The sequence below is a fragment of the Vulpes lagopus genome, chromosome 3 (genome assembly GCF_018345385.1).
Source record: "Vulpes lagopus strain Blue_001 chromosome 3, ASM1834538v1, whole genome shotgun sequence".
Taxonomy (NCBI): Eukaryota; Metazoa; Chordata; class Mammalia; order Carnivora; family Canidae; genus Vulpes; species Vulpes lagopus.
This window is the reverse complement of record NC_054826.1, coordinates 106,256,916-106,271,076: the sequence shown is the minus strand read 5'-3', so window position 1 is coordinate 106,271,076 and position 14,161 is coordinate 106,256,916. Positions and strand designations below refer to the sequence as shown.

The 14,161-nt window shown below is 42.7% G+C and overlaps 1 non-coding gene across 1 annotated transcript; it reads right to left on the bottom strand.

The window, feature by feature from the left end:
* Positions 1-3,386: 3,386 nt before the first annotated feature.
* LOC121488461 lies at positions 3,387-3,493 on the bottom strand. The gene has a single exon (XR_005987089.1). It is a non-coding gene; the product is annotated as a U6 spliceosomal RNA (small nuclear RNA).
* Positions 3,494-14,161: the final 10,668 nt, after the last annotated feature.

Sequence of the window (14,161 nt, the reverse complement as noted above, 5' to 3'; positions counted from 1 at the left end):
TCTGCATGGAACCTGCTTCTCCCTCTGCCTGTGTGTGTGTGTCTCTCTCTCCCTGTGTCTCTCATGAGTAAATAAATAAAATCTTAAAAAAAAAAAAAAAGAAAGAAAGAAAGAAAAGAGCTGGCAATTCCACTGCTGGGTAAACAAAAATAATTGAAAGCAGAGTCTTAAAGAAATGTCTGAACACCTAGTCAAGGGATGGAAGCAATCCAAGTGTCCATTGATGGATGAATGGATAAACAAAACATGGGATATTATATACAATGGAATATTATCCACTCCAAAAAAGGAAGGAACTTCTGACATGGGCTGCAACATGGGTGGATCATGAGGATATTATGTTAAGTGAAATTAAGCCACAAAACAAAACAAGTACTGCATGATTTCATTCATAGGAAATCATGTGTGTCAAATTCAGGTAGTCAAATTCAGAGCCAGAACGTGAAAGAGTGGGGGTCAGAAATTGGGGGGAAAGGGAAAGAGGAGTTACTGTTTAATGTGTACTGTTTCAGTTTTGCAGGATGAAAAGAGTTCTGGAGATTGATGGTGGTGATGGTTACACAACAAGATTAATGTACTCAATGCTACAGAATTTTCCACTTAAAAATGGTTAACATGGGGGTGACTGAGTGAGTAGCTCAGTTGGTTAAGCAGCTGCCTTTGGCTCAGGTCATGATCCCAAGGGACCTGGGATTGAGCCCCGCATCGGTGTCCCTGCTCAGTGGGGAGCGTGCTTCTCCCTCTCCCTCTGCCTGCTACTCCCCCTGCTTGTGCTCTCTGTCGTCAAATGAATAAATTTAAAAATCTTTTTTAAAAAAGATTTGCTTCAAAATAATAAGGGAGGAGAATCAGTAGCCATGAGTTGAAATTGTTTGAGTAGTAGGTGAGACACAAGCTAGGGGAGAAGATAGCTCCATGCAGGGAGCCTGATGTGGGACTTGATCCCGAGACTCCAGGATCACAGCCAAAGAACACCAAACCATAGGCGGCACTAAACCACTGAGCCACCCAGGGAGCCCTATATTTACCTTTCCATTTGTTTGACATTTCCATAAGTGTTTCTTTAAACATACAAAGGAAAGAGAGAAAAAAGAAAGAAGGAATAAACAAGAAATAAAGACAGAAAAAGAAAGAAACGTAAAAGCTACCCAAGGTAACAAGAAAACTTGACTTAACAGGAACCGGGGCTAAAGATCCTCAATTTTGAATCTTCATAACTGTGCAACCTGATCCCATGTCTCTGGCCAGAACCTGCATCTTGAGCTTATTCTGAGACAGTTTCCTTTTTCTTTTGGGTCTAGTAGGATTACAAAAACTCTATAATGACTGTAGGATTACTGAAACCCGAGAAAGGTATAAAAATTGGAACCTCAGGAAGGTGTTGGAATTAAGTACAAGAGAGAAGGTTAAATCCATGGTTTTAGCACTTTTATAATCAGTTTTGATGGCCAGGTTTTAATAAATTCTGTAATTACTCCTTGTTTTGGGTTTTTAAAAAGATTCTGTTTACTTATTTGACAGAAAGCGAGAGTGCAAGAGCACAGCATGGGGATCAAAGCAGGGAGAGAAGCTGGCTCCCCACTGAGCATGGAACCATAAGTGGGGCTCAATCCCAGGATCCTGGGATCATGACCTGAGCTGAAGGCAGGCACCTAGCTGACTGAACCACCCAGGCACCCCTGCAATTACTCTATTTGTATATGCTTAAAGTATATGAGTAGTCAAAAGAATCCACCATATTAACTTTGTCTTTCTAGTTAAATTATTTAAAATAACTCAATCAGTTAAATTTGTAATCAGACCCTAAGTCCCCTATGGGGGGAAAAATGGCTTTCAATTGTTTCTTTTTGTTCTATAGAGTCTAATAAATTGAGCATATTTCTCTCCATCCCAGAACTCTCAAATATGAAATCATCTATCAGGGGATTCTTACCTCACATTAATAAGCAGATGCAGGTAGGACACTTGGCACAGGGCCTATAGCATAGGATGACCTCAAATCCAGTTCAGACGAGCTCATTTATGGGAAAGGGAAGGGGTGCTGGTAGGGGTGGACATCAGAGAGGCGAAGCACAAAGAGGGGCTCTCACAGACGTGTGTCTGGTTGACTGAGTAGCTGCTCGATCCTTCAGCAAATGCTAACTGCACCAAGAGGGTGCCAGGTGTCAGAGATGTCATAGTTAAAAGGAGAGGCCCACCATTTCTCCTCCTTCCAAATCCCACTGGCCATCCCTGTCTTTCAGCCACAAACATCAACCTACCTTACTTTTTCCCTTTGGGCCACTCTCATGAATACAGCTATGATGTTCCAGGCCACTGAGGAGAAGCCCTGGCTTCTGGTCAAGAGGCAGAGACTTAAGGTCTCAATTCAGGGCCTGGGACCTTAGCTAATCTCCACCTAAGTGGTTAGAAGCATGGGCTTTGGATCCAATGGCATAGGTGTGAGTGAGTGAGTCCTGACTCAGTTGAACTTTTTGTTTTGGTTTGGGTTTTTGGGCTATGTGGCTCAGCTTCTTTTATCCTTGACCTCCGTCAAGTAATGTAACATCACTAGGCCTGTTTTCTTGCCTACCTCATCAGGGTAATAATCCCTACTCAACAGGATTCCCAGGAAGATTTTTTAAAAATATTTTATTTATTCATGAGACATAGGGAGGCAGACACATAGGCAGAGGGAGAAGCAGGCTCTCTGTGGGGAGCCTGATGCGGGACTTGATCCCAAGAACCCAGAATAATGACCTGAGCCAAAGACAGAAGCTCAACCACTGAGCCACCCAGGCACCCCTCCTGGGATGATTACATGAGTTTATGTATATATGTGATTGTATGTAATATATCTATATCTATATATCTATATACCTATATATCTATATATAGATATATCTGATCTATATCTTAAATTTTTTTTAAATTTTTATTTATTTATGATAGTCACAGAGAGACAGAGAGAGAGAGAGGCAGAGACATAGGCAGAGGGAGAAGCAGGCTCCATGCACCGGGAGCCTGACGTGGGATTCGATCCCAGGTCTCCAGGATCGCGCCCTGGGCCAAAGGCAAGCGCCAAACCACTGCGCCACCCAGGGATCCCTCTGATCTATATCTTTATGTAGGTAGAGATATAAGCACTGAGGAACTTTAGTGGCTGTTATTACTTTAATATTGTTACTTCAAAGTTGGCTCTTTAAAATATCTTTGCTTATGGATATAACCAAATAGATTAGATCAAACCACTGACAAAAAGTGTCGTTTGTTTTCCTGAGTATTAATTCATCACCCTATTCAGGCCAATTGATGGCTATTCTAGTTCACATTTTCCCCAAATCAACAACAGATAAAAATAGATGAAGAATGTCAGAAAGAAGGTTCTGGGAAAACATGTCTCCAGAGACGACAGTGTGGGCAAGTGGTTGGAATGTATCATCCTTGCGCAGGGGCCATGCTAATCTTCTCTGTATCGTTCCAATTTTAGTATATGTGCTGCCGAAGCGAGCACAAGTGGTTGGAATGTAGAAGATGTATCTGATCTCCCTGGGACCAGGGCCACTGCTGAAAGCTTTTTAACCTATGCATAGCACAACTCTGCTTCCTGGTAACCAGAAATCTGTATAGTTATTACAACAGATTTCCAATAGATGGCAGTAGATTGTTTTAAGGAAAGGGTACCTTTTCCTAATTCATGCAATCATGTTAGGACTTTATGAACCATTTGAAGAGTTGATTGTCCAGATGAGAGGGCATATAACATACTTTACTGCCTTGTGTACCAGGCCAGGATCTAAGAAACCTATGGCAGAGAGGAACTGCCTTCCCACAAGGTCTAGAGCAAAGATGAGAATTCCTGGTGTGGTAGACAGAATTCTAAAGATAACTCCCTAAAATTCCTTTTTCAATCAAACACTAAGCTAGGCACTGCTGCGAAGGGATTCTGAGGATATAACTAAAGGTGTAATTAAAGTTCCAAGACAGCTTATGTGAAGATATGGAGATTATTACCCCATCAACTAGTGACTTAAAAGCAGAGTTTTCTCCAGCAGAAAAAGAAGTCAGAGACTTGAAGCAGACTTGAAGCAGGAGGAAGACTGAGCTACTGCTGGCTTGAAGATGAAGGGAGCCATGGGATGAGGAATGTGACAGCCAGCAAGGAAACATCGAACACAACCCTACACAGCAAGGAATTGAATATGGCCAACCACCTGAACTCCTTTGGAAGTGGATTCTTCCCCCAAGCTTCTAAGTAAGAACCCAGCCCAGCCAACACCTTGACTTTGACCTTAAGAGACTAAGCTGAGAACCTCGTCAAACCAAGACACTGAGCAGAGAACCCAGCAAAGACCATAGCACCTGTAAAGGGGTGTTGGTTTAAGCTGCTAAATTTGAGGTGATTTGTTATGCAGCCAGATAAGACTAATAGGCTTGGTTTCATGAAAGAGCTCAGTGGAAAGAACATGGGAACAGAACCCCTTCAGGAAAGGACTACAGCATAACATTGGTGGGGAGGACACATTTTCCCCACTCCCAATATTTCCTTACACATAGAGGGAGGACAACTGGTCTATACTCCTGCCTTTCCTCATCTCCTGGCTTACTTACGAAGGAGAAATATATTCATATACCAGTTCCTTCCTCTACTTTCCCTTGAGGGTACACCGGCTGGCTGAAACTTGGGTTCTCTTCTACTCCTCCACCTTCCAAATTTTACAAGGGGAGAGTGGTCATGGTCCAGTGCTGCCAGTGACAGTAGACAAATAAATCATTCATTCTGGGAATTAATAACATGGCTCAGAACTCAAGAAGGGGGGTAAAAATATGGGATCCCTCCTCCTTCCCTGACATGTAACCCTGGAAGAGCCTACCTAACCTGCTCACCTGGAAGGGAGCTCTATAGGTAAACTGCTTACAGTTGACTGTGTGCTGCCTACATAAAAAAAACATATATGCCAAAGTTCTAACCCCTAGTACCTCCAAATGTGACTGTATTTGGAGAGAGGATGTTTAAAGAGGCAATTAAGTTAAAATAAGGTCATAAGGGAGGGCCCTAAACCAGCATGACTGGTGTCCTTAATAGGGAGAGATTAAGACACAGACACAAATCATATGCAGACACAGGGAGAAGATGACCATCTATAAGCCAAGGACAAGAGGTCTCAGAAGAAACCAAGCCTGCTGACACTTGGATTTCAGACTTCTAGCCCCTAGGACTGTGAGAGAATAAATTTTGTTGCTTCAGTCACCACTGCGGCACTTTGTTATGGTAGCCCTAGCAAACTAATACACTGGCTCCCATACCACTTCCCTTTTGGCAAGGACCTAGTATCCTGTCCTGGCTGCTAAGAGTAAAAAAAAATCATGAACAGTTAAAGAAAAGCTAACAGCCCACCTAAGGGGACCACGCCGGACCCCTGGATGAAACAGTTCCAATTGAAATAAAAGTTGTTTGAAAAGGTCTGTTTAAAAAAAAAAAAAAAAAAAAAAGGTTACAAGAGTTCAAACTTCCTTGTCACCAGTCTTCTAATCCTATTCCTTCTGAGTCCCAGACCATCCAGCCAAATCATTAGCAACTGCCCCTGAATTAGTATAGTTGTGTACTTCTGGCCCTTTCTCATGCCACACATACTGAACAACCAAAAGCACTGCTTGAAGTTCTGTCCACTGCAAGGATTTTTCTTCACCGCCATCCTTCAGGTTCACCCAAGTTGGGTTGCGGTCCCACAGCTGTCCCTGTCAGGTCACAAGAGCATATCAGAGAGACTCATCTGTATAGGCTTGAGTTTTTTCTTCCTCAGTCAGCTGGGAATAAGGGCCACCCCAGCATGTCACAGGTACTGATTGAGGGAGAAAAGATGATGCAACAGGAATCACCTGCTCGTGTAAATGGCTCATGCCATCTGGATCTTTCCAAGCCTGGTCTCTTAGATATCATTTTCACTTGATAATACATTACTGCTGTTCACACCCAACCATACGGTTATATTGGCCAGACAACACTTCATTTGTGATGAGAATCTCAGGTTTCATGGTCACCTGAAGTCACCCAGGTAGGTGTTTGATTCCTACCAAGTCCCAATAGCAAACCAGAAACTGTTTCTCAAAAGAATGGTTGTCTGCAGAAGAGGGCCTCCATTTATCAAATATCCTGTGAGTCTTTGCTTTAATTTTGCTATTAACGAATACTGACTGGTTTCTGCTAAAGGATCCATATGGCATCCCTGTTTGCCATGGACACTTTGGGTGTCACTTGCTCTGCTAGATCAGCACCAAATGATAGGGCAGCATGTACAGCAGCCTCAACTGGTTGTAGGGTCTATTCTTATTCTGGTCCCTAGTCAAAACTGACCCCTCATGGTGACTCTATTGATGAGATATGTTATTTCCAAAATCCATGGGCCTACCAACCTTTGTGCATCTTTTGGAGTAACTAGTTGTATAAGGCACAACTCGTATTTCCCCTTGGAGAAGACATCCTTGCATATTCTAGACCACTGAATTTCTAGACACTTTCCTGAGTTGGTAGGCCCCTGAATTTTTTTGTGGAATTTATCTCCTACTTTCTAGTTTGCATTTGTCTTACTATGGCAATTAAAGTATTTTTAAAAAATAAAGTATTTGTTACTTCCTGCTCATCGGCTCCAATAATACTGCCAATAGAATGGATCAGGGTCATGTTTTGTGGAATGCTAAGGTGATCAAGATCTCTGCATATTATATTATGTCAGGGTAGAACTGACATAGCCCTGAAGATACATGATGGCCCTGCCAGCTAAAAGGAAAGTGCCCTGGTGAACCCTTCACACCGTCACTGAGAGGAAGCCAGGTGATAGCTACATGCCAAATATCCGGGGCAGTGCTGACTTTCCCTGGGAAAGACACTAAATCTGGGACAGTGGCTGCAAATGGTATCATCACCTGACATAAGTTCATGATGGTCCCCAGTCATTCTCCAAGATCCATCTGACTTCTGCACAGGCCATCCTGTGGATTAAGTGGGTATGTGATAGGTCTCACTACGACTGTTTCTTTCAACTCTTTGACTGAGGCATCTGTGGCATGATGCACTTTTTCCCAGGATGTGGTATTTTTACTGGGTTGTTTTTGTAGAGAGGGGAAATTTCCAAGGCTTTCATTTAGTCCTTCCTACTCTGTTGGTTCCCAGTCTATGGATAAGAGAGCCTATATGGGGATTCTGCTACTATGTCAGTTTTTAATTTATTGCCTCTCATCTCCAAATTCACCCTCCAGTATCTGCCCTGAGATAATCAGTTGGACTATTTACGCATTTCTTGGCGCACTGAACGTGATGTTAAGCTTTGCCAGTAGAGGGCACCCGAGGGCCATTGAACGAGGAAAGGGATGCCCTTCCTGGTTCTAGTTCTGTTGAGGTTTCAGTTTTCTCGTTTTTTTGCTGCGCAGTTTTGCCGCATGTATGTGGGCACATCCTTGGATATGTGTCCAGAGTAAGGAGTCCTTTGGTGGACCCCATAGATCCCAGCTTGCAACCACCTTGCTGCACCTCCTCTTCCCGGACTCAGACACCAAAAGCCGGAGACCACATGCTGCCTTTGCGGTAAGTGGATTCTTTACCTCCTCCTTTTACACACTCACCGACCCGTCTTGACCCTCATACAGCTTTCTCTAGCAATGAAGTTCTGCAGAGCAAGCTCTGTCTGGCCCTTGACTTCTATAGCGATTTTGTTTTCTCCTGCACTGTGCTCTTTCTTTCTTTTTACCAAATGCACTTTCTGTTTGACTCCCGCAATGGCTTGGCTTGCTACAGCGCTGGGCTCCTGTGTTGGCGCAGTTTTCTCCAGCACCAGGCTCTTGCATAGTAGTCATGCCCTGGCTCTTGACACCGGTAATGGCACGACTCTATGCAGTGCTTAATCCCTGCACTAGCAAAGCTCTCTCGCGCCCTGGGCTCCTGCAAAACACACTTCCTATAGTCTTAGTTCCAGCAATACCCAGTAATTAACAACTTCACCTGACACTCTAGAGGACAGATTTCCAGAAAGTTCTATTGTGGGGAAACATTGCTGACTTTCCTGGGAAAGACACTAAATCTGGGACAGTGGCTGCAAATGGTATCATCACCTGACATAAGTTCATGATGGTCCCCAGTCATTCTCCAAGATCCATCTGACTTCTGCACAGGCCATCCTGTGGATTAAGTGGGTATGTGATAGGTCTCACTACGACTGTTTCTTTCAACTCTTTGACTGAGGCATCTGTGGCATGATGCACTTTTTCCCAGGATGTGGTATTTTTACTGGGTTGTTTTTGTAGAGAGGGGAAATTTCCAAGGCTTTCATTTAGTCCTTCCTACTCTGTTGGTTCCCAGTCTATGGATAAGAGAGCCTATATGGGGATTCTGCTACTATGTCAGTTTTTAATTTATTGCCTCTCATCTCCAAATTCACCCTCCAGTATCTGCCCTGAGATAATCAGTTGGACTATTTACGCATTTCTTGGCGCACTGAACGTGATGTTAAGCTTTGCCAGTAGAGGGCACCGAGGGCCATTGAACGAGGAAAGGGATGCCCTTCCTGGTTCTAGTTCTGTTGAGGTTTCAGTTTTCTCGTTTTTTTGCTGCGCAGTTTTGCCGCATGTATGTGGGCACATCCTTGGATATGTGTCCAGAGTAAGGAGTCCTTTGGTGGACCCCATAGATCCCAGCTTGCAACCACCTTGCTGCACCTCCTCTTCCCGGACTCAGACACCAAAAGCCGGAGACCACATGCTGCCTTTGCGGTAAGTGGATTCTTTACCTCCTCCTTTTACACACTCACCGACCCGTCTTGACCCTCATACAGCTTTCTCTAGCAATGAAGTTCTGCAGAGCAAGCTCTGTCTGGCCCTTGACTTCTATAGCGATTTTGTTTTCTCCTGCACTGTGCTCTTTCTTTCTTTTTACCAAATGCACTTTCTGTTTGACTCCCGCAATGGCTTGGCTTGCTACAGCGCTGGGCTCCTGTGTTGGCGCAGTTTTCTCCAGCACCAGGCTCTTGCATAGTAGTCATGCCCTGGCTCTTGACACCGGTAATGGCACGACTCTATGCAGTGCTTAATCCCTGCACTAGCAAAGCTCTCTCGCGCCCTGGGCTCCTGCAAAACACACTTCCTATAGTCTTAGTTCCAGCAATACCCAGTAATTAACAACTTCACCTGACACTCTAGAGGACAGATTTCCAGAAAGTTCTATTGTGGGGGAAACATTGCTGACTTTCCTGCCATGCCCTTACCTTTTTTTTTTTCCCTAAGTTTCATTTACTTAAGTAGTCTCTATACCCAGCATGGTGCTCAAATTCACAACCCCAAGATCAACAGTTGGATGCTCTTCTGACTAAGCCAGACAGGAGCCCCTCTGCCAAGCCCTTTCAAATAAAGCCTGGATATTACCTGGTGGAAGAGGACTCTTATATGGGTGTTCTATCTCAGCCCTAGGGATAGGTAGCTGATCTTTATGCCTGCTACTTCTATATTCTTTAGAATTGTCTTTAGCTCTCATTAGCCTATTCTCTAATATTCCAAGCCCCTATTAATAATTCTTTATGTTAAACTTTCCCATTGTGGCTTCTGTCCCCTGATTGGATCTTGAATGATCTAATAATTGGTACTGGGAGTGGTCCTAGGAGACAGACCCACAAAGATGGGGTTTTGCAATTGATTTGGCCACACCCGGGCTTCAGCAGTGCTGAGTTCTTTGCCAGTGGGAAATGGTATGCTAATATTCCACAGTACGTAGCAGCATCACAGTTAAAGCTGTCACCTGTGGTTGATTGTGGTTGTGATGAAGCACATGCCTTAGAAACCCAAATGACTTCTACCCTTGACTACAATGGCAGTAGTAATGACTAATGACTGTGGAGTGGGACGAATTCTTTTCAGTGCATCTGCATGATCACAGAAAATGACAAGCTCAGGTCTACTAACTCTCAACACAAGTCAGTCTGAGAACCAGGGTGCTTCCATGACAGTCCTAAAACAATCTCTTAATGACATAGATCCAGTGCTAATACTGCTAAAAGTCAAACACAAAATGTGATTGTGCAGGTTGCTGAATTATAATGACAGTTGAATTCAGTATTATCAAATTTGTAATGGGAAAACTAGGGCATTGATCAGGAAAGAATAGGTTCTAGAAATCTGGAATAGGGGGCAGCCCGGGTGGCTCAGCGGTTTAGCGCCACCTTCAGCCTAGGGCATGATCCTGGAGACCTGGAATAGAGTCCCACATCAGGCTCCCTGCATGGAGCCTGCTTCTCCCTCTGCCTATGTCTCTTTCTGTGTCTCTATGGATAAAATAAATAAAATCTTTAAAAAAGGTAAAAACAATATTATCATTGGGAAAAAGAAGATAAACACTAGCAGGTTCACAAAGAGGGGGAAAGTTTAGTAAATAGAAAATTGACCAAACCCATAAAAGTTTTTTTTTAAGCAAACAGGAAAACATTAATGAAAAAATGAATAGTAAATATAAAATTAAGTAGCATGAAAAAAGTATGTAGATTAATTCAATAAATAGGAACACACTGAATTAATATCATGACAGAACTTGTCAGACTAAGTTACTTTTAAGATCTGCTATAAGCAGAAGAAAAAGTTAAAAATTCCTTTAATCTGCTATAAACAATTTATATGAAACATATATAAAACAAAAGTGAAAAAATATCTCAAATAAATAGATGGACAAAACAATTTCAGGCAAATGCAAACAAAACATGATTACGTAGGGAGTTTGCTGAGATTCTGGCAATGTTTATTTCTTGATTTGGACAATGGTGGGTAGATTACTTTAATAATATTATGCTAAAATGTGTATTTTCCTATGAATGTTTATGCATGTGGATGACATTTCATAACAGCAATAGGCAGAATAATCACCGGCTCCCTGCAAGGAGCCTGCCTCTCCCTCTGCCTCTCTCTCTCACTGTGTCTCTCATGAATAAATAAACAAAATCTTAAAAAAAATAAAAAAAAAGAAAGAAAGTTGAGAAACTAGAGGCGGGTAAAAAGAGATTTTGCAAATAAGGAAATGGAGCCAGAGAGGGTGAGAGGCTCACTCGGGTGCCACAGCCAGTTACCACCTCCCAGGAACCCACTTATGTGGTTCTCAACTCTGTCAGGTCACTAAAGCATTAACAGAGGAGACTCAGAGATGGGCATTCAGGTTCCAATCCTGTTGCTCCATTCACTAGTTGTGTGATCCTGAGCAAGTCACTTGGCCTTCCTAAACCTGTTTGCTTGTCTATAAAATGGGGATAAATCCTTATTGGGCTGTACCAAAGAACAGAGAAATTACACATTTACCCACCCATGTGGACACATAACAGTAACTTGGGTTAGCAGTCTTGAGGTAGGGTGAACAGCTTTAGTTAATTTATGCCCAGAGGCAGGAGCTGGGGAGGGAGAAAAGTGTCCTGAGTGAGAGATCCAAGTCTCAAAGTGCTCTGATTCCTCTTTGGGGAGGAGAGTCCTCAATTCTGCTTCCCAGGTAACTACAAACTACTTTCCAATATATGGAATACTAAAGTATTGCTGTAAATGATGGAGGAGACAGTCTGACTTCTGAGTATGTGCTCTGTGTTTGAAAGCACACACTCTGAAGTCAGATTATGTGGATTGAAACCTGTCTTTACTATTTACTACCTCTGATGCCTGGGACAAAAGACTTAACTTCTCTGTGCCTCAGTTTTCCCATTTGTAAAATGGATACAATAATAGTACTTACCTCACAGAGTTGCTGAAATGATTTTTGTGAGATTATGCATATAGAGCTCTTAGAATAGTACCTGGATCAAAGTTAGTTATCTTGTTTTATAATGGTCAAGAATTACTCTTAGATCTAAGTTGTTTGGGAGTTTAGGGCTGAGACTCACTCAAGCTAACAATAGATGGACCTTTGATTGCCTTTGAAGGAGGACAGGGTGTAGTTAACTTCAAGTTTGGGTCCAAGCTGAATTGCACAGCTACAAGATGAGAGGACTGAGTTACAAAGGTGTTGACAGCAGTGTGACAGGACTTGGTTGTTTTGTCTTCTATTTGCTTTTTGCTTAAGTTGAAGTTTAAAAATTAAACTCTCTCTGCCCTTGAGGAAAAGGAAACTAGTTTTATTGGAAATGGGCTTTGGGGGGCACCTGGGTGGCTTAGTCGGTTAAGAAGGTGCCTTTGGCTCAGGGCATGATCCCAGGGTCCTGGTTTTGAGGCCCACATCAGGCTCCCTGCTCGATGGGGAGCCTGCTTCTCCTTCTCCCTGTGTTGTTCCCCCTGCTTGTGCTCTCTCATTCTGTCAAACAAATAAAAATCTTAAAAAATAAAATAAAAAAGGAAAATGGGCTATGAGTTTAATGTGTTATTGAAACCCAGAGTAAAAAAAATTGAAGTGGAATAAGAAAGGTATATTAAGGGGAGAGGCAGAGTTCTGGTGCATGCCATGGCTGTGCTCCAGAAAGTAGCCAGTCTTGAGAGCAGATGGCTGCCTGGTATTCCAGGAAACATGGGAACCCTACATATAAGGAGTCTTCACCCACCCAGAGATTCTGGTGTCCCACACAATATAGGGCAGAAGCCACTATGGGCTTGGATGGTGATTACCAACAGCAATCAAGATGAACCAGAGATTAGAGTCTCCTCAGCACCAAAACATGAGTGCTCAAGCACACTCTCACACACGCACATACCCCTCGTTATCCAGGCAACACCTCCTGGGTTCTGATGTGCCCTTAAGAGAGGAAGAAAGCCCCAACAGTGACTGAGATGGGATTTCTGTTTAATCACAAATTAAGTTACTTTATAGAAATACGTGAATTTGAATTTGAATTTGTTGGGATACCAAGAATAACAGAACCAGCCTGGGGACGCCTGTGTGGCTCAGCGGTTGAACATATGCCTTCGGCTCAGGGCATGATCCTGCAGTTCTGGGATCGAGTCCCACACTGGGCTCCCTGTAAGGAGTCTGCTTCTCCCTCTGCCTCTGTCTCTCTCTCCATTTCTCATGAATAAATAAAATCTTAAAAAAAAAAAAAAAAAAAAGAACCAGCCTGGTTCCCACATATTTTGGTATTTTGGCTAGAATCTTCCCTTCTTCCTTCATGGGATCCCTGGGTGGCGCAGCGGTTTAGCGCCTGCCTTTGGCCCAGGGCACGATCCTGGAGATCCAGGATCAAATCCCATGTCAGGCTCCCGGTGCATGGAGCCTGCTTCTCCCTCTCCCTGTGTCTCTGCCTCTCTCACTCTATGTGTGACTATCATAAATAAATAAAAATAAAAAAAAATAGAATCTTCCCTCAAGCCTGCTAATCCATTCTTCTCCCTCAGTTTTAGGTCCAGATTTGATAAATAGTGGTGTTTGGAATTAGACCTTAGGTTAAGTCTAGGTTCTGTCACTGGTTGGGTGACCTTGGACAGGTTACCATACTAACTTTTCTGTGCCTGAGGTTCTGTCACTGGTTGGGTGACCTTGGACAGGTTACCATACTAACTTTTCTGCGCCTGTTTCATGAGTAAGATGATGTACTGGAGAACCTCAAATCAATCTGGTGTTTCCCAGACTTCATTCATGTCTTACCTTCCCAACTTTTGGACATAATTGTGTACTATCTCTACTACTATTTATTTAATCTTGTCCTTTAAAAATGTTAACTCACTTTTTTTTTTGGAAGCAAATTTATTCAGAAAGGAAATTTCATATCACTATCATAAAAAGGAAATACCTATCATTCATCCCAGAGTGGTAAAAATAAGTACAACAAAATCAAAGCAAGACTATTCAATTCTAGCTGGGTATGGTTACAGGCCAAAGCTCTGAGCTGAGGCCTGGACTTTGTTTAAAAAAAGATTATCTCAGTCACAAAAGGCCAATATATGGCCTTATAGGAAATGGCAAATCTATAGAGATAGAAAGTAAATCAGTGATAGTTTAAGGCTGAGGGACAGGAAAGGGGGGGGGTTGTAATAAAAATGTTCTAGAGTTGACTATAGTGATAGCTGCACAATTCTATGAATATACTAAGAACCACTGAACTGTGGTGAACTGTATGATATATGAACCTTATTTTAATGGGTGAACTGTATGATATGTGAACCTTATTTAACAAAACTGTTATTAAAGGTGTTAAATCTGATTCTTTCACCTTGAGGAAAATGAAGGGATGCAGACACCTGACCCAAG